Source organism: Emydura macquarii, unplaced genomic scaffold, assembly GCF_026122565.2.
Source record: "Emydura macquarii macquarii isolate MOO-44397 ecotype Brisbane River unplaced genomic scaffold, CSIRO-AGI_Emac_v2 contig_1634, whole genome shotgun sequence".
Lineage (NCBI taxonomy): Eukaryota > Metazoa > Chordata > Testudines > Chelidae > Emydura > Emydura macquarii.
Genome location: NW_027131771.1, coordinates 14,847 through 28,254, shown reverse-complemented (window position 1 = coordinate 28,254; position 13,408 = coordinate 14,847). Strand labels below are relative to the sequence as shown.

Below are 13,408 nucleotides of genomic sequence, written 5' to 3'. Positions count from 1 at the left end.
GTCTCTTTAAAATGGGTCCTGTCCTGTCCTCCCATTGTCAGAGGTCTCTTACATCAGGCAAACATAGTGCAGGGGAGTTGGCTGCATTCCCAGAGTCTGTAGGAGCCATCTTGTTCTGCACATAATAAAAGAGACACATATCCCTGCTCGGACTCTGGGTTCCTGAAGCAGGCAGTCTGCAGCTGACTCACAAAGAAGACAGTGACACTCCCGGCTGTGTGACTGCTAGCAGCGCTCTGTGGCATCAGAAGTGACCCAGGCTGTAGCAAGTGGCTGTTTTGTCAGGACGCAGCGTATCAGTAGGTGGTGCAAATCGCCACACACTGACAAGAAACTGCAATCCACAGAGGAGCAGAAAGCAAACAGTGAGTACACAGACGTGAAGGCGAAAGTAAAGCAGTTCAACTTGAAAATAGTATTGAAATAAAGTCCTGAAGAGGGAAAGTTGCAAGCCATCCCCACCTTTACCTTTCTGTGGTGATCTTGCTGAAAATTGGAGGAGATGGGAACAAACCTCCCAGATCTATATGAAAACCCCCGGAACAGTGTAAAAAGTGTGGCACAAAAGTAGCCATTTTACTGCACACGCTGGGGGAGGAAGCTCTGGAAGTTTGTAACACTCTTACTGCAGCCGGCGGAAAATGCTCCCACCTTGGATGAGGTCCTAACAATGCCTAGGAATTATTGTAACCTAAAAAAATGTTGTGTTTGAATGGTACCAGCTCTGTGGTGGTCTCACCTGCCCCTAGGGAGAGAGCAGATAGACAAGTATGTCATAGAGCTGAGGCAAAGTGGAAGAAATTGTGAGTTTGGAAATACTGACAATGATTTTCCCAGGTACAAGACTCTGTTCAGCGTCACTGATAAGGGACTGAAGGGAAGGTTGCTGAGCAAACCTGATCTGGGCTTGCAGAAAGCAATAGGCATTTTCAGAGCCTCACAAGCCACGAAGACACAGACATGTCTGGGCCACACACTGACAAGTGTGTAGAGGAGGTTACACAAAAGAGTACTCGGGCATCATGGGCAGGGTCCAGCCACGGGTGAGTCAGAGCAAAGCAGACACGCCAGCCGCTCAGACAAAAACTCTGTACACACGGTGGTGTGACACAGCTACCCATAGGCTGCCAGCCTTTGGAAAAACGTGCCACAAATGTGGAAAATTAAATCACTATTCTTCTATGTGCAGAGCAACACACCAACCCGAAAGGGAAAGCCTTTAGAACTAGAATGTGAACAATCTCTTCTTGTGCATACACTATCCCAGGGTAACAGAAATCACACAGCAAAACAAGGAGAGTTCTGTAGCACTTAAAGACTGACACATTTAATGTCAGCAGGCACAAGCTTTCGTGGGCTTCAACCCACTTCTTCAGATGCTGTTAGTAGACATAATACAGCAAATATAGGCAACATATATAGGAGGCAACATATACATATCCAAGGGCATTGACAACCATGGGCTAGGTGGATGAAAGCAGGGTACTTGAGACCTAATGACAACCACTGAGTAGGAGGTGAGAGCGGGTGATCGGAGGAAATTACCTCTGGTAATGAGAGAGCCATTCCAAGTCCTTGTTTAAACCCAGTTTGACTGTGTCAAGTTTGCAGATGATTTCTAGCTCAGCAGTTTCTCTTTGAATTCTGTTTCTGGAGTTTTTCTATGAGAGAATAGCAACTTTCTGGTCAGAGACAGTGTCCTGGGAGATTGAAGTGTTCTCAGACTAGTTTATGGATGTTATTATTTGTTATGTCTGATTTGTGTCCATTTATACTTTTGCTTAGTGATAGTCCAGTTTGGCCAGTGTACATGGCAGAGGGGCATTGCTGGCACATGATGGCATATATAACATTAGTGGATGTGCAGGTGAATGAGCCCTTTACGGTGTGATTGATGTGGTTAGGACCAGTGATGCTGTCACTAGAGTCAATGTGTGGGCAGAGCTGGCAACGGGGTTTGTTGCAGGGATAGGTTCCTGGATTGAACTTCTTGTAGGGTGTACGGTTGCTGGTGAGTATTTGTTTCAGGTTGGGGGGTGTCTGTAAGCCAGGATGGGTCTGTCTCCCTCAGCCTGAGTGAGAGACAGATCATCTGCTAGGATAGGTTGTAGATCTTTAATGATGTGTTGGAGAGATTTTAACTGGGGACTGTAGGTGATGACCAGTGGGGTTCTGTTGTTTTCTTTGTTGGGTGTGGGAGACAGACCAATCCCAATGAAATCATTCCAGCCAAGGCTTTGTCATGCTGGGCCTTAAAAACCTCTATGAATGGAGATTCCATCTTTGTTGTACACAATCCTGAGATACAACATCTTGTGTCCGAAAAGGTTCAATCTCTCTCTGCAGAGCGTAAATGCTTCCTGGAGCTTCCTGGAAGGTTTGAAAACAGGACTACTGATTATAAATATTGGAACAAATCTGTGGCATCCAAGGACTTCCCCACTGTCACTGCTGCCCTGCATGGCCATTCAGGACTGCACTGTGACTGTGTGCATAGAACTTGGCTTCTCCTACACAAAAAACCCAGGCCTCAATGACTGGAGCTAAAGGAGATCCTCCACTAGCTGTTAGCAGTATAGGGCCTATGATACAGAACTAAGCATTTCTGATTCCATCCAACAATCCCCTGCAGTGCAGATATACACTAGACAGTGGAGTACAGTGGTGCTGCTGTTGTATAATGGGGATAATTCATGTTTTCTCCCTGCACCCCTTTAAACACCTTGTTGTTGGCATGAGTACAAATCACAACATCACATGAGCAATGACTCATTTAATTGGCAGTTGCCACATTTCAGCCATTGTAAGCACACTGGGGTTCTCTCCAGCCACAGACCTGTGATGCCCGAGTCCCCTGAAGCACTTCCCCCTGCTGAGACCCCTGTTGCCTCTCTTCCTGGTGCTGGGACCCTTCCCCAGATATGATTTGTATTCAGTGGTCCCCCAATAACAAAGTCCAGTAACTTTTGGATCCTGCCCCTTTATACTAGGACCCTAGTCACACACTGTGGAACATTAGCTCCCTCGCCCTGCATGGAACTTATTGTGCATCATGGCAACACCCTTTCTGTCCTAGGTCTGTATAGCACTCAGCACCATGGAAACCAGGCACCGTATGAATGGGCCTCCTCTCATGCCCTGTCCCTGCAGGGGACCATTCACCACCCTCTCTCTCTTTCTCCTCCATGTAATTACGTAATCATGGAACAGGTACATCAGAAAGGTCTTCACAGGCTATCTGTGCTCTGGGGCAGAACGTATCATTGTGTTTCCTCCTCATTCGTGTTTCACACTGGCCTGGTCTCTCTCATTTCAGCTATGCCGGGAAGCATAACGGCACGGCCATTGTTGATGCCGAGATGCTCTCAGGCTTCATCCCTCCCAGATCATCCCTGCAGAAGGTAAAGGATGGGAGCGACATGAATAAGCTACCCCAGGGGCAGAGAGGGTTATAGGCTCTTATACCCTGGGCTGGATAAAAGGAGGGGCCTGGCCAGCCAACCAGTGTTCTGAGCCATGCGGGCATTCACCAGAGCCCACCCGGCTCAGGACACGTTGCCGTCCCCTTCGTTATCAACAATCAGTTTAATACAGTTATAGTATCTGGTGCTTAAATAACTTTGAAAATTTGCCTCCTAGAGGTGATTGTGTAGTTTCCACTCTGACCACTAGATGCCGCTGTTGTTCCACAGCAATAGAACTACCACGACTAGCACCAGCTAAGAAGGTGGTGGCTCAGAATGTCATCCCATGGCCATTGCTGCAGGACCTGGGACGCCTCCTATTCCGAACGATTGTTAATAACGGACCCACTCTCCCATGTTCTTGTTTAGAGCTTCAGGATGATCGTGTGATGATGCAGCTGGAAACCAAGAACAACCGTGTCCTCTTCGACACCGAGAACATCAGTTCTAGTTTTTTATTGGTATTCCATACGGGTACGAGCTTTACACAGTTGCCATGTGAACATTTTTCGTTTCGGGGCCAAATAACTTAACACGACAACTGTAAAGAAACGGACGAGGTGAACAGGGACTCTCTGGGGAGTGGTTGTCATGGAAGATGGGAGCCCCATGTGTTTGGAACCCAGCTCAGTAGGTCTCTGGTGAAGAGAAATTGGTATCAAAAGAAAATATCTAATGCTGTCCTCTGTCCTTCCATCCCCAGGTCTCACAGAACAAGGTCAGATTCTCTTTCTCAGCTGAGCAAGCATTTCCTGTGTCCAACATGAAATCAGCGTCAGTGCTGATGTACAATTGCTACAAAAGAGGTAGGAGGCCTGGCTGGGATCCTTGTCTGTTTCCACTAAGAGGATGGTGTTTATTTACACTTTGCTGCTGGTCCCTTACCACAACTGACACAGGGCCACTCCCAGTTTATCTGTTGGCTACTAGCCCCATGTCTCTCCCGATGAGATCAGTGGACTCATTGGAACTCACCAGACACTGCCTGTCTATCGTAGCTCTGCTTTGAGAATGGATCGATCCAAAATGGGGAGATGTCAAGAGAGTTTCATCACATATTTAGTGACTTACTGAACTTAGTGAGGTTCTGCCCATGAGTGGATAGATCTGCTGTGAAGACAGGTCAGCCTGAAACAAGGGAGGCTGTGACCCAGGAACCTCTTGGTGCCAGCTGGTGGAAGACACGGGGGCTCCAGATGCAAAAGGGGTTCCCCTGCGTCTGGTGTTTTCATACTAGTTTGCCAGAGTCTCATAAAAGGTCTCTGCTGAAATCACGTGTCACACTGGCCATCATAATCATTGCAAAATGTCTGTCTGCTTAATACGTAAGGAGGTGTGTGTGTATAATGAAAATTTTGTTTTCAGTTCTGTGAGTTGGGTGCAGCCACCAGCAGGGGATAAACACGTTTCTTTCAGCAAGCAAATGTTTATCTATTGGTCTGTCTACATGTCGAGCCCAATATGTGTCTACATGTCAATTGTACTGCCTGCATGGGATTCTTCCTTCCTAAGTGGAGGACTCTGCACTTATCTTTGTTGAACCTCATTAGATTTCTTTTGGCCCAATCCTCCAGTTTGTTTAGGTCACTCTACTGCAGAGTGAACAGCTACTGCAGATTGAACACAGCCTGAGCAAAATGCTAATCTAGTGATTGCAAAGTCTCCAGTGAAGACAGTGGATTTTTAGACTGCAGCTGTAGGGCCAGAAACAAACTCTGCATCTTTCCATCTTTTGCAGACGAGCATGTTGTGTGGAGTACAGCGCAGCCTGGGCTCAGACTTCCCACCCTGAAAGCAACTACAAGTCTGCTCCGCATAGAGCAACTTGTGAGGGTACTCTACAGAGCGAATGACAAGAATGGGGGCAGAGGAGCAGGCGGTAGGAGGACAGACTGGATGGCATGCAGAGATGTAATCAGATGAATGGGAGAGCTGTTCAAAATCCAAAATGCTCTGAGGCATTCTCTGAGGTCTCTGAAAATGTGCCCATGCCACAGCAAAGAGGTACAAAATGTTGCAGATGTTGGGCTTGGAAATGAATCCCTTTTTACAGTGAAAATAAACCTATTCCTGAGCAGAAAATGGGCCCATCAGGCAGGATTTTCAAAAGCAACTCAAGGACTTAGATGCACGGGTGCTATTGAAGGGCAGTGGGATGTGTACTCCTGAGGCGCTTCTGAAAATCAGCTGAAGGTGACTCTGGAATCGGAACTGTGGCATATTCAGGGTTTGAAACGTGGCATGGTGCTGATGCTGCAACCAGCCGTTTCAGGGAGTTTCATGGAAAAGTGAAACACGCGGGGCTGAAATTGCATAAAAAGCTGGTGACAATTTCTGAGATAATTCTGCAGTTACATTTTCAGCAACTTCCTGCAGCTGCATTGGTTTGTAGAGCTGGAGAAGAAAGGCAGAGGGATTAAGTGTGAGTTTTGTCTCCTGGCACAACCAGAATTCCCAGCAGAGCCAGTGGGACAGATTCTGATCTCTCTCACTTCAGCATAAATCAGGAAGGAGAGAGGATGGGTGGGGCACGGTGGGTAGGGAGGTAGGATTGCTCCTCCTGGGGCCAAACCGGCTGATGTTTCATTGGTCCCACATGGAACTCCCAGAAAGCCCCTTCCAGGACTGGCCTGTTCTCATTCTGTGTGGCTAAACATCATTTTCTAGGGAGAAAATTGGGCTTTTTTTGTGCAGACTTCCCATTGTTATCACAGTGACAGTGCTGTGGCCTGACAGGTGGGACAGCACTCTGATGGCTGTAGCCTCAATGAATTCCCCTAGTGAGAGCTGCTAAAGCAATTAGCTAATCAGAAGGAGAGGCTGGAGAGGTAAGGAACAAATTAGCCGTCAGCTGGCTAACCTGATAGAAGCCAGGGAGGAAGTGCTACAAAGGAAAGAGGACGTGGCTAGCTGAGCCCAGACTGAAAGTTTCCAAGACAGGGAGATCTCTTTTCCTCCTATGGCCCTGGTAAAGGGGGATTGAAAGACGGAGGGATTAAAAACTGTGATGTTGCCCTGTGCTAGAGTTGGTGGAAGGATTTGGAATAAAATACAGACTGGGTGCTAAAACCAAGTGGGTCTGAGCAGTTCTGGAGCTTCAGAGGATGCACAGAGCATTGCCCTGTTACAATCACTCTCGTGGTTTTTACTCCGTTTTCTCTTTTTTCTTCTCACAGAACAGACGTAGAACATGACCTGAGAAAAGAAGCCAGACAGAGTTTATTTCCCTCTGTAATCCCCAGCCGATCAATTCCAAAATTCCAGGGAAGTTCTAGGTATCATGGGCAGAATCCTGTAGATTTTCATGAAACATGGGTAACTGGAAAAGCCTGATTTCCATGGGTGCATGTGTGATTTAAAATCAGGCCTACAGCCTGCCCGTTTGGAGCTGCAGACAGAGGACTCTCTGGTGCTCCCTGCTGCTGCCTGCACAAATCACAGGCAGCAGTTTAATGTGCTGTGATCTCTCTATTGGGTGGCTAGCTAGGTCTGTGTAAAGAGTGCTGTGTGCGATTTCTAGCTAGAGCTGGAGGCAATCCCAAACAGACAGTAACAAAGGGGCACTGGAGCGATGCATGACTCTGGGACAGATCATCAGGAATGTGGTGAACAGAGCAAAGTATCTGCTACACGGTTCTGTAAATGCCCCGACTCCTGCCCTGCAGCCCCCCTGCTACTCCAGTCCTCTCTGAAGAGCACTATTTCACTGGGCCTGCGTGACCCACAATTCCCATAGTACATGTGACCTGACAGCTGTGGGGTTAAAACCCTCCTTTGTAAGTAAGAGGAAGGTGAGTAAGAAGGGGACGGGGCCATTTAAAGGAGAGACCCTCCCTCTGCCGCGTCCACCTCACCGCACAGGGAAAACAAAAGGGGATGTTGGCTCCACTCCCCTTAGCCTCATTGCACTGTGGGTCAGTCACCCGCCCCCTCCGTCCTCTCCTTTATCCCTGTCCCGGGGATACACTGGGTTCAGGTCAGGTTTGGTTCAGAGACCACCGTAATTACCCCCATGCAGCTAAGGCAGGATGGGAACCCCACAATCCGTGTGTTGCTTGTGTCTATGACATGGCTGTAGCCAGCTGAGTCAGTGGTTACAGGGCCCCCGCCGTGTGACTGACCCCTTGTCAGTCTGACCCCATCATGTTTCTGGGACCAGCACGTACCGGCCCGTTTGTTCCCAGCACCCCTTCACCTCAGAGCATTAAAACAAGGAGGGGGGGTCCTGACTGACCACTACATAGTGCGGCAAGGCAGCTCCTCCACCCCAGCAGGCTCACCGCTTCCCCCTCTGCTGGGGGGGCCAGGAGTAAGTCAGCCCCCCTCCGGACTGTGTTTATTCTACCACGTGGGGCTTATTCTCAATATTTGCCAGGCAGGGCTGGGAGCAGGCCCAGGGAGTGCCCCTCCTCCAAACAAAATGAACCACGTTCACAACACAAAGCAAAGGGGAATACCTTTCCCTTCCCCTTTCGGGGTGCGGGACATGGACTTGTTGTTGGCCCCGGCGAGCCATTCTTTCCCCTAAGCAGGCAGCCAGTTAGCTTCCCCTGTCAGGTTTCTCCAGGTGAGATGGCTGCTCGCCTCCTTTCTCCCTGCTGCCACCAACCATCCCGCAGCTCGTCTCTCCCCACAGGAGGGGCTTCTAAAGGTCCCAGGCAGCCCTTCCTTGGACTCCGGGCTGAGCTGAAGTAAACCCTTTTCAGCTGACAGGGAAAAGGGCCTTTATCATTCTGGGGCTAATAAACTATTCTACCCTTGTTCCATGGCCCACCGGGGATATCAGCTGGGGGCTCCTCCATGGAGTCGTGAGCACAGGCGTGTCCTGGTGCACCCCACCCCTCTCCCTGACACCTGCCCCTTCCATAGTGTGAGGGAGACCCTGGCGCATGTCTACCTGGAGTGCACCAGGCTGCAGTGCCTTTTCCAGCTCCTCCAGAACCATCCCGGAACACAACAGGACCCCTCTCTTACAGCTGTCCAGCCTGACATTGTCACAACAGTAACATGCTAGCAAGGCTGACTCTAGGGTTCAGTGCTGGGCACGCCTACACGGCCCTGCAGTGTGAACTACGGGGGTGTAAATTGCGGTGCACACTGATGTGCTGCACTGTAACTGTCCGGTGTAGACCCTGTGAGCGCAAACTAAAAGTTACGTAGTTTGCATTAACGTAGTCCTGTTCCAGGACTATGTCAGTGCAAATTAACTACATTGATTTGCACCTGCAAGGTCTGTATGGGGCAGTTACAGTGACGCACGCTAGTGCACACTGCAATTTGCACCCTTGTATTCCAAACTGCAGAGCCGTGTAGACAAACCCTTGGAGAGGAAGCAATGAAAATACTGTAATGATTAGTGCAGACAGCACCTCCACCAGTACATGGTGCGGTAGCTTTATCTGAGTGTTAAGTTGTTGTCTTGTGTGTTATGTTGTATCCAACGTGGGGGGTGAGCTGGAAGTTCAGTCCTGCCTGTGGTGCTGCAGTTGTTACCTGCAGTCACCCAGTGAATCCTTTGAGTTCTGTAAGCAAGTGTTACAACTGATGGCAACAGCTTCAAGATGGCAAACGCAGTTTTGCCTGAGAAGAAATGTGCTGGTCTGGCAGATGAGTCGGGAATCTGTGATCTGGGCAGACGCTGAGCTGTTGCTCTCTGTTACTGGTGACAAAGCAGAACACACCTAGCAGTGTGTGCGGATGGTGACGCCGACTAACTTTACCAGCAGCTTCCCAGTATGGATCGTGGGTTTTATAGACTGTTGTGCATTATTTATATAACCACCATGGGGGGGAACTGGCCCTTTTGCTGAAGAATGGCAAGCCAGGAAGTGGCACAGAGGGGAACCTCTGTGTAGGTTTTGGGTGCATTGCAAACACTGTTGGGTGGGACTTTCTGTGTAATTAAAATCCCGGCCAAGCAGCTGCAAACTGTGAGACTATCACCAGCCCCAAAACTTTTCCTTTGCCCCAAAGATTGGAGGGAAGGAGTGTGGCTCAGCTGCCCTATAAGAGAGCCCCCAAGCAGATGGTCAGTCATTTCCTGTTTGTTGGCCTAGCCCCAGTGCTCATCACAGCCAGAGCAGCAACAGTTCACCTTGTGTGATGTGTGGGGCAGCTGAGGTGATCCCACGCTCTCCCAGGAGGTGTGGACACACTCGCCGATCCTAGAACAGCGCCTGGCAGCATGGGACAACATTCAGTCACCAATCAAAAGGAGCAGGGAGCCAAAAAATAAAAATGTAAATGTGTGGAATTAAAACTATAAAATATTTGCAATTAAAAATTAAAGAACCCGCCAACATTTTTCTATTGAAATTTCTCTCACAAAAAGGAAATTTCTTCAAAATTTGCTGTCTTCAACCCAGCGATTGTGAACAATATTTGCTCAGCTCTCCCCTGAGATGCTCGGCTCTTGCAGGAGTTAGTACATTTCTGAGCTGTAGAAGCAGCTCTTGAAACAGGCTCTTCAATGCATTCAGGAACGCACACACACATGCACCCTGATCCAGAGAGATTGGTCTCAGGTGCTGTTCAAAAAAAGGGTCCCAACATTCGCATTCGAGATACAGAGATTAATCCTTATAAAACTCAGCCTGAACTGCAGAAACCACAGTACCTCCTCTGTGCTAGTCTCAAACTGCGTGAGGGCCTGAGTGAGGAAGAAAGTGGTTTCTCTCCCACCACTCATTTCCCCTCAGGCAATATCGCTCCTTCCTCCCCCGGGTGTAAATGCTGCTATTAGCTCCATCTCTGACATAAACATCCTTATAAGAGATCACAGCTGAAAATCAAACGTGTGTACTCATAACGACAGCCAGTTATAAATAGTTTTGTGAACCCGGTAATCTGGCTCTTGGGGTGCGTGTGCTCTCTCGCTCTCTCAGACATTTATGAAAGGTGTACGGAAGAGTTTGCAGGCGGGGATATCTTTTAACATATGTTTGTACAGTCTTCATATACAGTGGGACCGTAATCCTGACTGGGGGCTTCTCAGCACAGCAGTACTACAAATAATTAAAAGTGATTGTATGTATCTATCTCTCTATATAAAGTCTCATTCTAAGTGCACATTAGTAAATCATTAGCAAAGTCCATTTTTTAAATTCTCATCACTAGGCCAAATCCCTAAAAGATTTTCTCTTTGCTAACAGCGTATCTCACTATCTAGTTTCTACACCAAAGCACAGAGATGCTATTGCTGGTCAGTATAAATGAGTTTTGTTTTAACACTGGTAAAAATGTATTTTTTCTTTTTCTTTGTGCATACAGATGTGTGGCCTGTTTTGGCTGGTTTTTTTTTTAATCACCTTAAGGAGAGACTAGATTGGAAAATTTCAACCTGAAATATAAAAGTTATATAGAGGTGGAAAGGAGCCTTTTAAAATGGAAATGCTCAGGAAACTATAGTCTAGACCAGGGGTTCTCATGAAGGGGTCACAAGGTTATTATCGGTGGGTCATGAGCCATGAGCCCCTGTGCATGCCGGGGCTGTGGCTGTCAGCCCCACACATGACTGACAGCCAGAGCCCTTCAGAGCTGGATGGCCGGAGAGCAGCGTCTGCTGGCCGGGTGCCCAGCTCTGAAGGCAGCACTGCCCCCCACAGCAGCACAGAAGTAAGGGTGGCATGGCATGGCATGTGGGGGGGGGGGGGGCGGTGGTCACAGCCTGAAATATTTTCAAAGGGGGTCCCAGCAAAACTATTTGGAGAACCCCTGCTCTAGAACAAAGGTATGGGTAACAGTTCAACAAACCTCTGGTACCTTCCCGGCAGGAGACCAGGGCTCCACATCCTCCCTTTACCCGTCCAAGACAGAAGGCGACATTTGAGGAGTTGGAAGCTAGGGTAGATAAGGAAGTTGCCTCTGAAACTCCCATTTCATCACCATCGCCACATGAGGTGTTTATGCCTCCCCCTTCTTCCATCACCAACGACTTCAGACAGTTCCAGGACTCATTAGAAGGGTAGTGGACATTCTGCAGCTCCCTCCTGGATCTGCCTCAGATGGTATGGCAGCTGCTGGCCACTATTCCACCAAGTGAGAAAGGGAAGACAAGAAGTATCATGTGTCTCCTAAGGACTGTGACTTTGTTTTCCCATCCCCACCTCAGTCCCTCATGGTGGATACTGTGAATGAGCAGGGTAGACAGCCTTATTCCAGGGCTATCCTGTATGACAAGGAGCAAAGCAACTGGATCCCCTTGACAAAGGTCTTATTCGTCCACAACCTTGCAGTTCCGGATCGCAAATTATCAGGTGGTCATGGCTAAATGTAACTTTAATAATTATCGCAAACTTACGACCTTTATTGAACATCTTCCATAGATGGGAACAATCCAACTCAATTGTTGCTGAGGATCAGCTGTTGGACAGAATGGCTCTTCAAGCGTCCTTAGATATTGATATTGATATTGATGGCAGGTTCTGCTCCATTTCCACAATGCTAGTTATGCCCAGAGCTTCCTGACTGCAGCTTCCGGGGTCTCTGTGAGAGGTCCAAAATAAATTAGAGGAGCTCCCCTTTGATGGTTACAAACTCTTTTTGGAGACCATGACAGGATCCCTGCACATGCTTATGGACTCCAGGGCCACCCTACATTCCTTAGGCATTGATAGCATCCCTATAGCAAGAAGCATTTCAGGAGGTCACAGACTGCCCAGAGATCATGCCCTGCTCAGTTCTTGGGGTACCAAAGACCTCCAGAACCCCCAGAAATGCGGGCTTCCCAAAGGCCGCTCTTTCGAGGCAGTGTTGTCATCCACTCAGAATGCCCTTGCTGTATCCCAGGAGCTGGGCCTACAGCTAAACATAAAGAAATCCATCTTATGACCAGTGCAGGGAATTCAGATCATAGGTGCAGATATGGACTCAGCGATAGCCATAGCTACCCACTTTACACAGATCTGTGACTCTGTCAGCTCTGGTAAGGACCATTCAGGGAAACCTTCAGACATGAATTAGGAACTGTCTTCAGCTCCTCGGCCCCATGGCAGTGTGCACCTTTGTGATTATAGCGTGCTGGCGGTCGTTCCTCCTCCTGTGGCTCGGAGGGAGGCCGCACCACGTCACCACGTCACCATGATCACAGTCTAGTACTAGGGGGATTAGCCAGGTAAGTGTTCAGGTCTTGATCCTTTTAGTGGTGCCAAGCACTTAGCAAACGGGAACTCCGGCCCTCAGGCAGGGCAGGGCCATGAACAGTCCATGAGGCTCTGGCCCTTAGGCAGGCAGAGGAAGTAAGGTGGCTATGGGCCCCGTCCCTCAAGCAGGGCAGGGCACTAGGAAGTCTATAGGAGCTCTGGCCCTCAGACAGGGCAGAGAAGGAGGCCATCTCTGAGGCTCTGGCCCTCAGGCCAAGTAGAGCAGTAGACAATGAGGTTCTGGCCCTCAGGCAGGGCAGAGAACCAATCAGTCTAGGGCAGTGTTTCTCAACCTGGAGGTTTAGAGGGGTCGCAAGTGCAGAGCTGGTATTGGGGGTGGCAAGAAAGGCAATTGCCTGGAGCCACAGGGGCGCCATGAAACTAAGTTACATGCCTCAGCCCCGTGGGGGTGGGACTCAGGCTTCAGGGGTGCAGTAGTTTGGAAAGGTTAAGAACCACTGCTCTAGGGGCTCAGGCCCTGAGACAGGGCAGAGCTAGTAAATGCAGGTTGTTAGGTTGCAGGTGGGAAGGTGCCCACCCCAGGATGGGAGTAGCCAGAGGGGATAGGAGGACGCAGGCCCACCCTACTCCACTGGTTCCCAGCCCAGGGCCCTAAGAGTGGCAGGTGGTTCCACCCCTGAATCAGCGGGGATCCAGCCATCACACGCTGACTCAAGCACTAACAGCAAGAACTTTTCTAAAGTCTGGTTTCCCTGGGCTACTTCCTACCACAGTTCTGCTGTCTAGGGGTCTTCTGCTACCATCTCAGTTATGTTAATTAGAACATGCCAGTTATGAGCTTTC

At 49.1% G+C, this 13,408-nt stretch overlaps 1 long non-coding RNA gene across 2 annotated transcripts; it reads left to right on the top strand.

The window, feature by feature from the left end:
• Nucleotides 1–132: 132 nt before the first annotated feature.
• On the top strand, nucleotides 133–7,137 carry LOC137157935 (uncharacterized). 2 transcript variants are annotated; one of them, XR_010921260.1, is made up of 3 exons: nucleotides 133–365; nucleotides 4,168–4,270; nucleotides 5,203–7,137. It is a non-coding gene; the product is annotated as an uncharacterized lncRNA (long non-coding RNA). The 2 variants fall into 2 exon arrangements; XR_010921261.1 differs by lacking the exon at nucleotides 133–365 and adding an exon at nucleotides 3,841–3,938.
• The last annotated feature ends 6,271 nt before the right edge of the window (nucleotides 7,138–13,408 follow it).